The 12,605-nt window shown below is 34.0% G+C and overlaps 1 pseudogene; it reads left to right on the top strand.

Moving 5' to 3' along the window:
• The first annotated feature begins 2,722 nt into the window (after positions 1-2,722).
• Positions 2,723-12,038, top strand: LOC133331383 (uncharacterized; annotated as a pseudogene).
• The last annotated feature ends 567 nt before the right edge of the window (positions 12,039-12,605 follow it).

The raw sequence follows: 12,605 nt of genomic DNA, 5'->3' as shown, positions 1-12,605 counted from the left end.
TTCAAAACTATTTGTGGTGGTTCAGCTTTCAATATTTGGGGGTACAGATCAGCGCCAAGTAGCAGATCTATTGACTCCCACAGAGTCAAAGTTTATTTTGGCAAAAGCTGCAAAGAAACAAACACAATAATTGGATTCCACTGATCCGTGGCTACGTCATAGACTGACATTGCAGCGAGGCAACTATTTATCCCACGTTGGATAGTTTTAAGGCCAGAAATAGTTTCAATCTCGACGGAGGGGATGCCAAACAAAGATTTGAGGTGACAATTTACTATGATACGTTTATTTTCATAAGTATCTGAGAGATCTTTCCACGCTAAAGGGAAACTACAATTGGTGAGTGGAAATCTGGAAACGATTTCGCGAGCCTCACCGGTGGTCTTTTACATTAGATGACATAGACGTTCAATGTCAGATGAACGACAATTATTATATATTCGATAGGTGGTGCAGTGAGACTATGATTATCGACAGGTGGGCAAGTGTAGCTATTGGAGGTGGTAGAAGATTGAATTTCAGTAGCAACGAAAGAGGTGGTGGACTGCACAGAACCAGAATCGACGGACGTGCTCGAAAGCAATCTGGATGGTGAAGTGGAGTCATTACAATCTGGTGGAGGTGTTGAAATTACAGAAGCTATAGCAGGAGAAGAAAATTCTAGAGCTGGAGATACACCAAGTGTATGCAATGAATGAAGCGTAGTATTTTTCCTCAACGACATCAATTTTATCATCCTGTGCAGTCTCAGATGTCGCCAGGAAGGTTTTGCACTCAACATAAGTGCATTGGACTTTATTCCACAACCTTCGAATTTTTGAACTACGAATTTCGAGGTTGTAGATAGAATACGTAGATTCTTTTACATTTTCAAACGACGCTACACTTTTCAAAACAATGTCAGTAGCTCTAATAAAACGAGTGAGAGAAGTTATCGAAATTTTTTTACTGATATGTGAAAACACGCAAATGGAAATTTCTCAATTGCAGAATAAACAACAATTAATTGAATAACAAAATCCCAAAATTCAACAAGGGTTGCTATAGCTCAACCAAAAAAGTCAAATTACAACAAAACCTCCAATAATATTAACAAAATAACCAAAATAGTTTCCAAAGATGGTATATTATATAATCTCTAGGGTTAAAGTAGCACAAAGGTAGCGAAAATTAGAAGAAACTTCCCCTAGGTGACAAAACTACATTAATGCGACCACAAAATGTAATTATTTGTTCCAAATATTCAACGATTTTTTTTTTAAAATTCTACCAATGGTAGGGTGTATTTGAGGCGGTGAATGCCAAATGTAGGGTGCAGTTGTCCAAATGTTCAAAAAAACTCAACAAGGAGTACTCATCTTTTAATAAATATTGAGTAAAAACAAAAAAAAACAATGAAGAAATATTCGAAAACTTAATATTTTTCCATGTGCTAAATATGCTCCAATAGAGTGCAGTATCTGCCGACTGTAGTGTGCAAATGTCCAAAAATATCAAAAACACTACTAATAAACAGTAATTATTTTGAAAAAAACAAAAAATTATATATCATATGACATATGTCATATGACATGTGACATATGACATGTGACATATGTCATATGACATGTGACATATGACATGTGACATATGTCATATGCCATATGCCACATATGTTATATGACATGTCACGTATGTCATATGACATATGACATATGTGACATGTCATATGACATATGTGACATGTCATATGACATATGTGGCATTTCATATGACGTATGTCACATGACATATGTGATATGTCATGTGACATATGTGATATGACATATGTCACATGTCATACGACATATGTCACATGTCATACGACATATGTCACATGTAATATGACATATGTCACATGCATTTTACATATGTGACATTTCATATGACAAATGTCATATGATATATGTGGCATTTCATATGACATATGTCACATGTCATATGACTTTGTATACCCTCCACCATAGATATACTGACAGGTACTTGAAAAGAAAATATGGGGACCATACCAAAAATGGACATATACCGACATTTCTACAATCCGATTATGTAAACAATAATTTTTAATAGAAAATTATACCCTCAGCCTTATGGCTAATTAGTGTGTATACACTTTCACACGGTGGAACTGTGCCTTCAATATTCGGAACAAGCTGTGCATTGTTCCGAATATTGAAGGAACTTCGATTTCGTACAAAATCTATAGTGTGCAATCCTACGTTATTTATGCATTTGTATACATAAAGTAAATATTGATATCTATATTGTCCATGAATCGGTAATATTGTCATAATTTTTTCTTGAACAATACATATAAATCAGCAACAACTTTAAAATTGTTGTTTTGAAGTCCTAATAATTCTAAGAAGTGAAATGTAAAATACGTAAGTTTAAGTTTTCTTAAACGTTTACATTCTTACGACCAGATTCATATAATGTTATGCTGTTGAAGTCGTAATAATAACAAAATAAAAAAACGAAGCAGTAACATTAATTGGATAAATTAACATTTAAATAAACCTTTGTTGGAATGTTTAAGTGTCCAAAAGAAAGTTCTTGGCATACTATTTACAATGTTTTTTTTTTTTTTTTTTTTTTTTGTTATTAGTCCCTTTATATTGTAATCTAGATATTGAAACTAGTATCATTTATCAGCGGGGGTTTTCATTAAATTCTTTATCAATCTGGCAACCTATAATATAAGGTGTGGCGTTTTCCCTATTTGTGTTACCAAAATGGCGGCGGTTCCTTTCTTATACCATATTTAGTTCCACTGTTCTTAGCTGAAATTCCAATGTTTTTCATGGAGTTAGCTTTAGAACAAATGTTAACTATCGGAAGATTAGTAGTTTTTAATATAACCTCTATTTTCAATGCTGCTGCCGTTATGTCATGTTGGATGAATATGTATTACATAGTAATTTTAGCGTGGGCCGCATTCTACTTGGTTATGTCGATGCGGACCGATGTACCATGGCGTAATTGCAAAAACACTTGCAATACATATAAATGCGTAAATCCATATGCTAAAAAACAAATTAATTGTTGGGAAACAAACGATATCAATTATAATTCCAAAGTATGCTCCATTTATGAAGTCAATGTTTCAATGTCAGGTATTGCGGACACTGTAAAATTTTTTGGAAGTATATACAAATAAAACTGAAAATTATTTATCTCAATTGATTTAGACGCCGAACATTTAATATTTCATCGGGGATAGATGACTTAGGTTCTATCCGTTGGGAGCTTGCAGGGACGCTACTCCTAGTATGGGTATTATGTTACTTTTGTATATGGAAAGGAGTTAAATGGACTGAAAAATTTTAAATTTACCACGTTGTTTCCATATGAACTATTAAGCATACTTCTAGTTCGAGGCGTTACTTTACCTGGAGTATTAGATGGGATTAAATTTTACATTATTCCTAACTTTTCTAAATTGGCAGAGTCCCAGGAATATTAACAATAACAATTAAAAATACTTTATGTATATTAAAAAGGAGACATACAATAATTCTCGTTTGCAGGTTTGGATGTGGGAACTCTGGTTGCGTTAGGTAGTTATAATTATTACAAAAATAATGTTTACAAGTACGCATTATTTCTTATATATAGTTTTGAATACATCTGATTTTTATACCCTCCATCATAGTATGGAGGGTATATTAGTTTTGTTTTTCCGTTTTGCATAGGGTTGTTTTGTCTGCAGGCAGGTCACGTTCGAAGATGGAATATATCGGTCCACGTTTAGGTATAGCTCCCATATAAGGGTACTCCCAAATTTTCGGTATTTTGGTGTTCTTGAGCGCGTTTTTCAACCGAATTCGCTGAAATTTGGTACATTGAGTTGGGTTCTGGGGTACTAAATGTCGCCACAAAAAATTATAAATATATGCCCACTTTTTTGGTAGCCCCCATATAACGGTAACTCCTAATTTTCAGTATTTTGGGGATTTTGGTCGAATTTTTCCACAAAAGTGGCTGTCATTTAGTACTTTGAGTTCTAAATAGGTTCCAAATCACTCCACAAAAAATTATGAATATAGGTAAATTTTTTCTGGTAGCCCCCATATAAGAGTACCCACAAATTTCGGTATTTTGAGGTTCTTGAGCGCGTTTTTCAACCGAATTCGCTGAAATTTGATATGTTGGGTTCTTATTGGGTACCAAATATCTCCATTAAAAATTATAAATATAAGACCATTTTTTTCTGGTACCCCCCATATAAAGGTACCCCCTAATTTATGCATTTGGAGGTTCTTGAGCGCGTTTTCAACCGAAATCACTGAAATTTGGTATTTTGTAGCCGAATATGGAAACAAATCTCCCTACCAAAAATTATTAATAGTCAACCCCTCTTAGGCGTAGTCCCCATATAACCCCATTTTTTTGCATTAATATAATTTTCTGATTTTTCCGCGTTTTGGGTTTGGTTCTAACACTCTGTTGTAATCATTTCACCTGCGAAGGATATGGAGATAAAAAACTAGAACGTACAGTTGGATAATGTACTATATGTAAACTACAGCCCGCATTTAGGCTTAGCCGTAGCCCCTGTGTAGGAGGTACCAGAAGGCATGGACCGATATTCCCCAAATTCGGACATGAACTAAGATTGGAAGACATAATAAGATGCGATGAAATCAAATTTTTCTGAAACGGATTTGGTCCCAAGAAACATGGGGTCTAGAACCAATATTTCGATGAGGCACACTTTCACCGTGTGCAAGTGTATACACACTAATTAGCCATAAGGCTGAGGGTATAATTTTGTATTAAAAATTATTGTTTACATAATCGTATTGTAGAAATGTCGGTATAGCTCAATTTTGTTGGTATGTTCCCTATATTTTCATTTCAAGTACCTGTCAGTATATCTATGGTAGAGGGTATCCAAAGTTCGGCCGGCCGAACTTAACGCTTTTTCACTTGTTTGAACTTACTTGTCTTCACTACAGCAAAAAACAAGATACTTAATAAATATCGAGAAAGAATTAGAATTAGAATGGAAATATATTCCTCTCGGTGCTCCTCATATTGGTGGATTATGGGAGGACGGAGTAAAATACTATACTTAATTTTACCTTTGAAGAATTTAGTACAATATTAGCTCGCATGAAGGCTTGCCTCAATTCAAGACTCCTGAAACCTGCTAGCGACGACCCAAGCCAAATAGCTCCATTAACCCCAGCTCATTTTCTCATATTTTCGACACTGAAATTTCGCATGTCAATCGCTGGAAACGACTTTAAATTATTTTTGACAACATTTTTGCAATAGATGGAAAAATTAATACCTAAATGAATTACATAGAAGACATAAATGGAAATATCAAAAATACAATTAAAATGAAGGGAACTTTGTGGTTATCAGGAACGCCAACTGATGGAGATTGGAACGAATTATAAAAACATACAAAGGGGTGGTTCAAAACATAACAGTTGTATATATAGAATCTTCCATTGAAGTATCTAGTGGGCCCATAACAAAAGTTGTCAAATTATTTTCAGCAGAAGAGAGCGGACTAATTTCTAGCAATATTCCTGCGGGCTCTGTCACGATGATCATACTATAAATACATGCCAGAAGTTTCGAGAGCAAGCCTCACATCAACGGCATGAGACGGCGGAAAGAAGAGGGTACTGCCGAAACTGCCTGGCAAGGAGTGTCCTATCCCCAGATTTCTCGAACTGGTTGTCGAAAGTGGGACTATAGATACCAAACTCTATGGGGCTCAGCAGTTGGAAAATCCATTACACCCAGCACCAACTGTTGTTGCACCATTTACATGGAACCTGGACTTTGTTCCAACTGCTCTGGGGTTTGTTGTAGCTGACAAAGAAGATTCGTGGAAGACTGTAAGGCCACTTGCAAGCATGCCTAAGATTAGGTACTCAACATTATAACGACTTGGATTGCTATCATTCATGCGGCAGAACCGCCGATTTACGACATTCAAAATCATGGCTAGACAACCCAACACATGGGCTTTAAAAGTCATTGTTACATAGCGGGATGTTTTAGATGCAAAACAGAAACACACATGCAAATGCAATGTATGTTGTTGTTTTGTTTGTTTTCATTTTTTGTCAATTTCTATTAGCACTGGAAACGTCACAGTTCCAAACAGGCTATCTGTGACGTTGACAAAAAAGAAAGCATCCGAAGTTTTAATATTGAAGCGGACAAATATGGCCAAATCAGACATGGACTGACGGACGGACAGAAAGTGATTCTATACATATTCTCAAAAGAAAGAGTGATTCATTTCAAGTAAATATTTTACCATTTCATTCCTCAGTGATGAAGATACATTTGAACAACGGTCAAACTGAGTGACACTATATCGCTTAAGTGCCTATTTTGGACACTTTTTTAACAGAATTGACTTAATTTGGTATATTGGGTTCTCATTGTATAACACATATTCGTACAAAAAATTATTATTATTATTGACATATTTTTAGGGTAGCCATCATATAACGGCATCCTATAGTATTTGGGATACGTTTTTCAGCCAAATTGGCTACAATTTGGATTCTCATTGTATACCACATCTACATACTAAAAATTGTAGAAAAAATGGTATTCCATATTAGTCGCTTTGGCATAAACAAGAAAATTATTAGTTTAAAAAGGTTTAGTGAAAAATTGTTTAACTTTGAGTGATATTACATGAGATCCTGCTTTCGTCTTATGACTGTCAATATGTTTATATGTATAAGGCAAATTTGTATTTCTAAACAAAACATTTAAATGAATAGCAATAAAAGTCAACCATAACAATTTGGTACACTTTCCAAACAAGTTTGCAGTGTTCTCGTGGGATTAATTTTTATCATAGCCTCATATGCGGTATAATCCAATATTCGGTTTTTTGAAGTATTGGCACATTTTTTATTCGAATGGTCTGTCGTTTGGTATTGTGAACTCTCGGAGGGTGGGTCATATTTTTTATTAATATTAGTTATTTCAAGAAAAAAATACAATTTATAATATAGTAGCCAAAACGGCCTTTGGGCACTTTAGAACAGGCGATATATTCAATGCGCTGTTTTGTTGTTTTTAAATGCATCTTTTAATATAAATGTTAGAGCTATTTCGCGTATTAAAATGTGTTTGATTTTGCGAAAAGCTTATAATGTGATGACCAATGTTATTTACAGACTTGTATATGAATGCTACTAGTTGCATTTTATAAATCCGTACAGGTAAATAGTTTTGGATACATTTTTAAACAATAATGACGTCGGATACATTTTTGAAGGATTATAATCGATTCTGGGATCCTTATTTTGTGGAACAACTTTAACATTTTGTGGCAAATTATTATATTGTAGACTTCCAGAATGTTGTATACGCTAAAGTGGTTTCTGTGTAACATAAAGCAACACGAAGCTGGGCATTGTTCCGAATATTGAACGAAATTTGATTTGTACGAAATCTATAGTTATGGTGTTTTTACACGATATGTATTTTACACATGTGCTGTCACTTTGGAAATCGAACTGGTCATGTGAAACATACGGAAATTTCAATGTGTCAAAACGATATGCAATTACATATGAATTTTTTCCGAATAGGACGCGCCCTATTTTCGTATGTGAAACATAAGGAAATCAGCTGTTTGAATGAAACACATTGTTGGAAGAAAATATTTCAATTGCAAGTCAAAGAAAAGGATGAAAAGACAACAATTACAAATCATTATTTCGTTTGTAGGTGTTTAATAAAAAAAAGATGTTGATTTAAGAAACAATAAAAGTGATTTTTTTTGTTTATAGGTTATGTCATATGTAAAATACATATGCCGATTTGAACACATGTTAAATGTTTTGTGTACGCCGCTAATATTGACACACATAAGGAATTACATATGGATGAAATAAGTGACAGCACATATGTAAAATACATATCGTGTAAAAACACCATTTTTTATGCATTTATATACATAAAGAAAAAGTTGATATCTATATTGGCCATAAATCGGATATATTGTCATAATTTTTTCTTGAAACAAGCATTGTGTTGGATACAATACAATACATGTATGCAGTTGAAGTCGTAATAATAACAACATAAAAAACGAAGCAGTAACATTAATTGGGTACGTTGTTTATATTCCCTTTATATTGTAATCTAGGTATTGAAGCCAGTTTCTTTGATCAGCGGGGTTTTTCTTTAAATTCTTAATTAATCTGGCAACATATAATTTAAGGTAGTCACAAATCCCGATCGTGGTTCTTGGTCTTCGAAACTAGATTTCATTTTGTCCGTCGTTGGATTGGCCATCGGCTTAGGGAATGTGTGGCGTTTTCCCTATTTGTGTTACAAAAATGGTGGCGGTGCCTTTCTAATACCGTATTAAGTTGCACTGTTCTTAGCTGGAATTCCAATGTTTTTCATGGAGTTAGCTTTAGGACAAATGTTAACTATCGGAGGATTAGGAGTTTTTAAGATAACCCCTATTTTCAAAGGCATAGAATATGCTGCTGCCGTTATGTCATGTTGGATGAATGTGTATTACATAGTAATATTAGCGTGGGCCGCATTCTACTTGGTTATGTCAATGCGGACCGATGTGCCATGGCGTAATTGCAATAACACTTGGAATACATATAAATGCGTAAATCCATATGCTAGAAAACAAATTAATTGTTGGGAAACAAACGATATCAATTATAATTCCAAAGTATGCTCCATGAAGTCAATGTATCAATGTCAGGTATTGCGGAAACAGTAAAATTTTTTGGAAGTATATACCAATAAAACTGAAAATTACTTATCTCAATTGATTTAGACGCCGAACATTGAATATTTCATCGGGGATAGATGACTTAGGTTCTATCCGTTGGGAGCTTGAACGAACGCTACTCCTAGTATGGGTATTATGTTACTTTTGTAAATGGAAAGGAGTTAAATGGACTGAAAAAATTTATATTTACCATGTTGTTTCCATATGTACTATTAAGCATATGCAATTACATATGTATTTTTTCCGAATCGGACGCGCCCTATTTTCGTATGTGAAACATAAGGAAATCAGCTGTTTGAATGAAACACATTGTTGGAAGAAAATATTTCAATTGCAAGTCAAAGAAAAGGATGAAAAGGCAACAATTACAAATTATTATTTCGTTTGTAGGTGTTTAATAAAAAAAATATGTTGATTTAAGAAACAATAAAAGTGATTTTTTTTTTTGTTTATAGGTTATGTCATATGTAAAATACATATGCCGATTTGAACACAAAAATAAATGTTTTGTGTACGCCGCTAATTTTGACACACATAAGGAATTACATATGGATGAAATAAGTGACAGCACATATGTAAAATACATATCGTGTAAAAACACCATTATTTATGTATTTGTATACATAAAGAAAAAGTTGATATCTATGTTGGCCATAAATCGGTAATATTGTCATAATTTTTTCTTGAAACAAGCATTGTGTTGGATACAATACAATACATTTATGCTGTTGAAGTCGTAATAATAACAACATAAAAAACGAAGCAGTAACATTAATTGGGTACGTTGTTTATAGTCCCTTTATATTGTAATCTAGGTATTGAAGCCAGTTTATTTGATCAGCGGGGTTTTTCTTTAAATTCTTAATTAATCTGGCAACATATAATTTAAGGTAGTCACAAATCCCGATCGTGGTTCTTGGTCTTCGAAACTAGATTTTATTTTGTCCGTCGTTGGATTGGTCATCGGCTTAGGGAATGTGTGGCGTTTTCCCTATTTGTGTTACAAAAATGGTGGCGGTGCCTTTCTAATACCGTATTAAGTTGCACTGTTCTTAGCTGGAATTCCAATGTTTTTCATGGAGTTAGCTTTAGGACAAATGTTAACTATCGGAGGATTAGGAGTTTTTAAGATAACCCCTATTTTCAAAGGCATAGAATATGCTGCTGCCGTTATGTCATGTTGGATGAATTTGTATTACATAGTAATTTTAGCGTGGGCCGCATTCTACTTGGTTATGTCGATACGGACCGATGTGCCATGGCGTAATTGCAATAACACTTGGAATACATATAAATGCGTAAATCCATACGCTAGAAAACAAATTAATTGTTGGGAAACAAACGATATCAATTATAATTCCAAAGTATGCTCCGTGAAGTCAATGTATCAATGTCAGGTATTGCGGAAACAGTAAAATTTTTTGGAAGTATATACAAATAAAACTGAAAATTATTTATCTCAATTGATTTAGACGCCGAACATTGATCATCGGGGATAGATGACTTAGGTTCTATCCGTTGGGAGCTTGCACGAACGCTACTCCTAGTATGGGTATTATGTTACTTTTGTATATGGAAAGGAGTTAAATGGACTGAAAAAAATTATATTTACCATGTTGTTTCCATATGTACTATTAAGCATATGCAATTACATATGTATTTTCTCCGAATCGGACGCGCCCTATTTTCGTATGTGAAACATAAGGAAATCAGCTGTTTGAATGAAACACATTGTTGGAAGAAAATATTTCAATTGCAAGTCAAAGAAAAGGATGAAAAGGCAACAATTACAAATTATTATTTCGTTTGTAGGTGTTTAATAAAAAAAATATGTTGATTTAAGAAACAATTAAAGTGATTTTTTTTTTGTTTATAGGTTATGTCATATGTAAAATACATATGCCGATTTGAACACAGAAATAAATGTTTTGTGTACGCCGCTAATTTTGACACACATAAGGAATTACATATGGATGAAATAAGTGACAGCACATATGTAAAATACATATCGTGTAAAACACCATTATTTATGTATTTGTATACATAAAGAAAAAGTTGATATCTATGTTGGCCATAAATCGGTAATATTGTCATAATTTTTTCTTGAAACAAGCATTGTGTTGGATACAATACAATACATTTATGCTGTTGAAGTCGTAATAATAACAACATAAAAAACGAAGCAGTAACATTAATTGGGTACGTTTTTTATAGTCCCTTTATATTGTAATCTAGGTATTGAAGCCAGTTTCTTTGATCAGCGGGGTTTTTCTTTAAATTCTTAATTAATCTGGCAATATATAATTAAAGGTTGTCACAAATCCCGATCGTGGTTCTTGGTCTTCGAAACTAGATTTCATTTTGTCCGTCGTTGGATTGGTCATCGGCTTAGGGAATGTGTGGCGCTTTCCCTATTTGTGTAACAAAAATGGTGGCGGTGCCTTTCTAATACCGTGTTAAGTTGCACTGTTCTTAGCTGGAATTCCAATGTTTTTCATGAAGTTAGCTTTAGGACAAATGTTAACTATCGGAGGATTAGGAGTTTTTAAGATAACCCCTATTTTCCAAGGCATAGGATATGCTGCTGCCGTTATGTCATGTTGGATGAATGTGTATTACATAGTAATTTTAGTGTGGGCCGAATTCTACTTGGTTATGTCGATACGGACCGATGTGCCATGGCGTAATTGCAATAACACTTGGAATACATATAAATGCGTAAATCCATATGCTAGAAAACAAATTAATTGTTGGGAAACAAACGATATCAATTATAATTCCAAAGTATGCTCCGTGAAGTCAATGTATCAATGTCAGGTATTGCGGAAACAGTAAAATTTTTTGGAAGTATATACAAATAAAACTGAAAATTACATTGAACATTTCGTCGGGGATAAATGACTTAAGTTCTATCAGTTGGGAGCTTGCACGGACGCTACTCCTAGTATGGGTATTATGTTACTTTTGTATATGGAAAGGAGTTAAATGGACTAAAAAAAATTATATTTACCATGTTGTTTCCATATGTACTATTAAGCATACTTCTAGTTCGAGGCGTTACTTTACCTGGAGTATTAGATGGGATTAAATTTTACATTATTCCTAACTTTTCTAAATTGGCAGAGTCCCAGGAATATTAACAGTAACAATTAAAAATACTTTATGTATATTAAAAAGAGACATACAATAATTCTCGTTTGCAGGTTTGGATGTGGAAACTCTGGTTGCGTTAGGTAGTTATAATAATTAGAAAAATAATGTTTACAAGTACACATTATTTTTTATGTATAGTTTTGGATACATCTGATTTTTATACCCTCCACCATAGTATGGAGGAATTTAGATAGGGTGCTGAAATTTTGCATAGGGTTGTTTTTTGTCTGCAGGCAGGTCACGTTCGAAGATGGGATATATCGGTCCACGTTTATGCATAGCTCACATACAAGGGTACTCCCAAATTTTCGGTATTTTGGTGTTCTTGAGAGCGTTTTTCAACCGAATTCGCTGAAATTTGGTACATTGGGTTGGGTTCTGGGGTACTAAATGTCGCCACAAAAAATTATAAATATATGCCCACTTTTTTTGGTAGCCCCCATATAACTGTACATCCTAATTTTCAGTATTTTGGGGGTTTTGGTCGTATTTTTCCACAAAATTGGCTGTCATTTAGTACTGTGAGTTTTAAATAGGTTCCCAATCACTCCACAAAAAATTATGAATGTAGGTCAATTTTTTCTGGTAGCCCCCCATATAGGGGTACCCCCAATTTTCGGTATTTTGGGGTTCTTGAGCGCGTTTTTCAACCGAATTCACTGAAATTTGGTACATT

Source organism: Musca vetustissima, unplaced genomic scaffold (assembly GCF_032173495.1).
Source record: "Musca vetustissima isolate MV318-11 ecotype Yass unplaced genomic scaffold, APGP_CSIRO_Mvet_v1 utg197424, whole genome shotgun sequence".
In the NCBI taxonomy this organism is placed as follows: Eukaryota; Metazoa; Arthropoda; class Insecta; order Diptera; family Muscidae; genus Musca; species Musca vetustissima.
The sequence above is the reverse complement of the archived record's forward strand: the minus strand, read 5'-3'. Positions and strand labels throughout refer to the sequence as shown.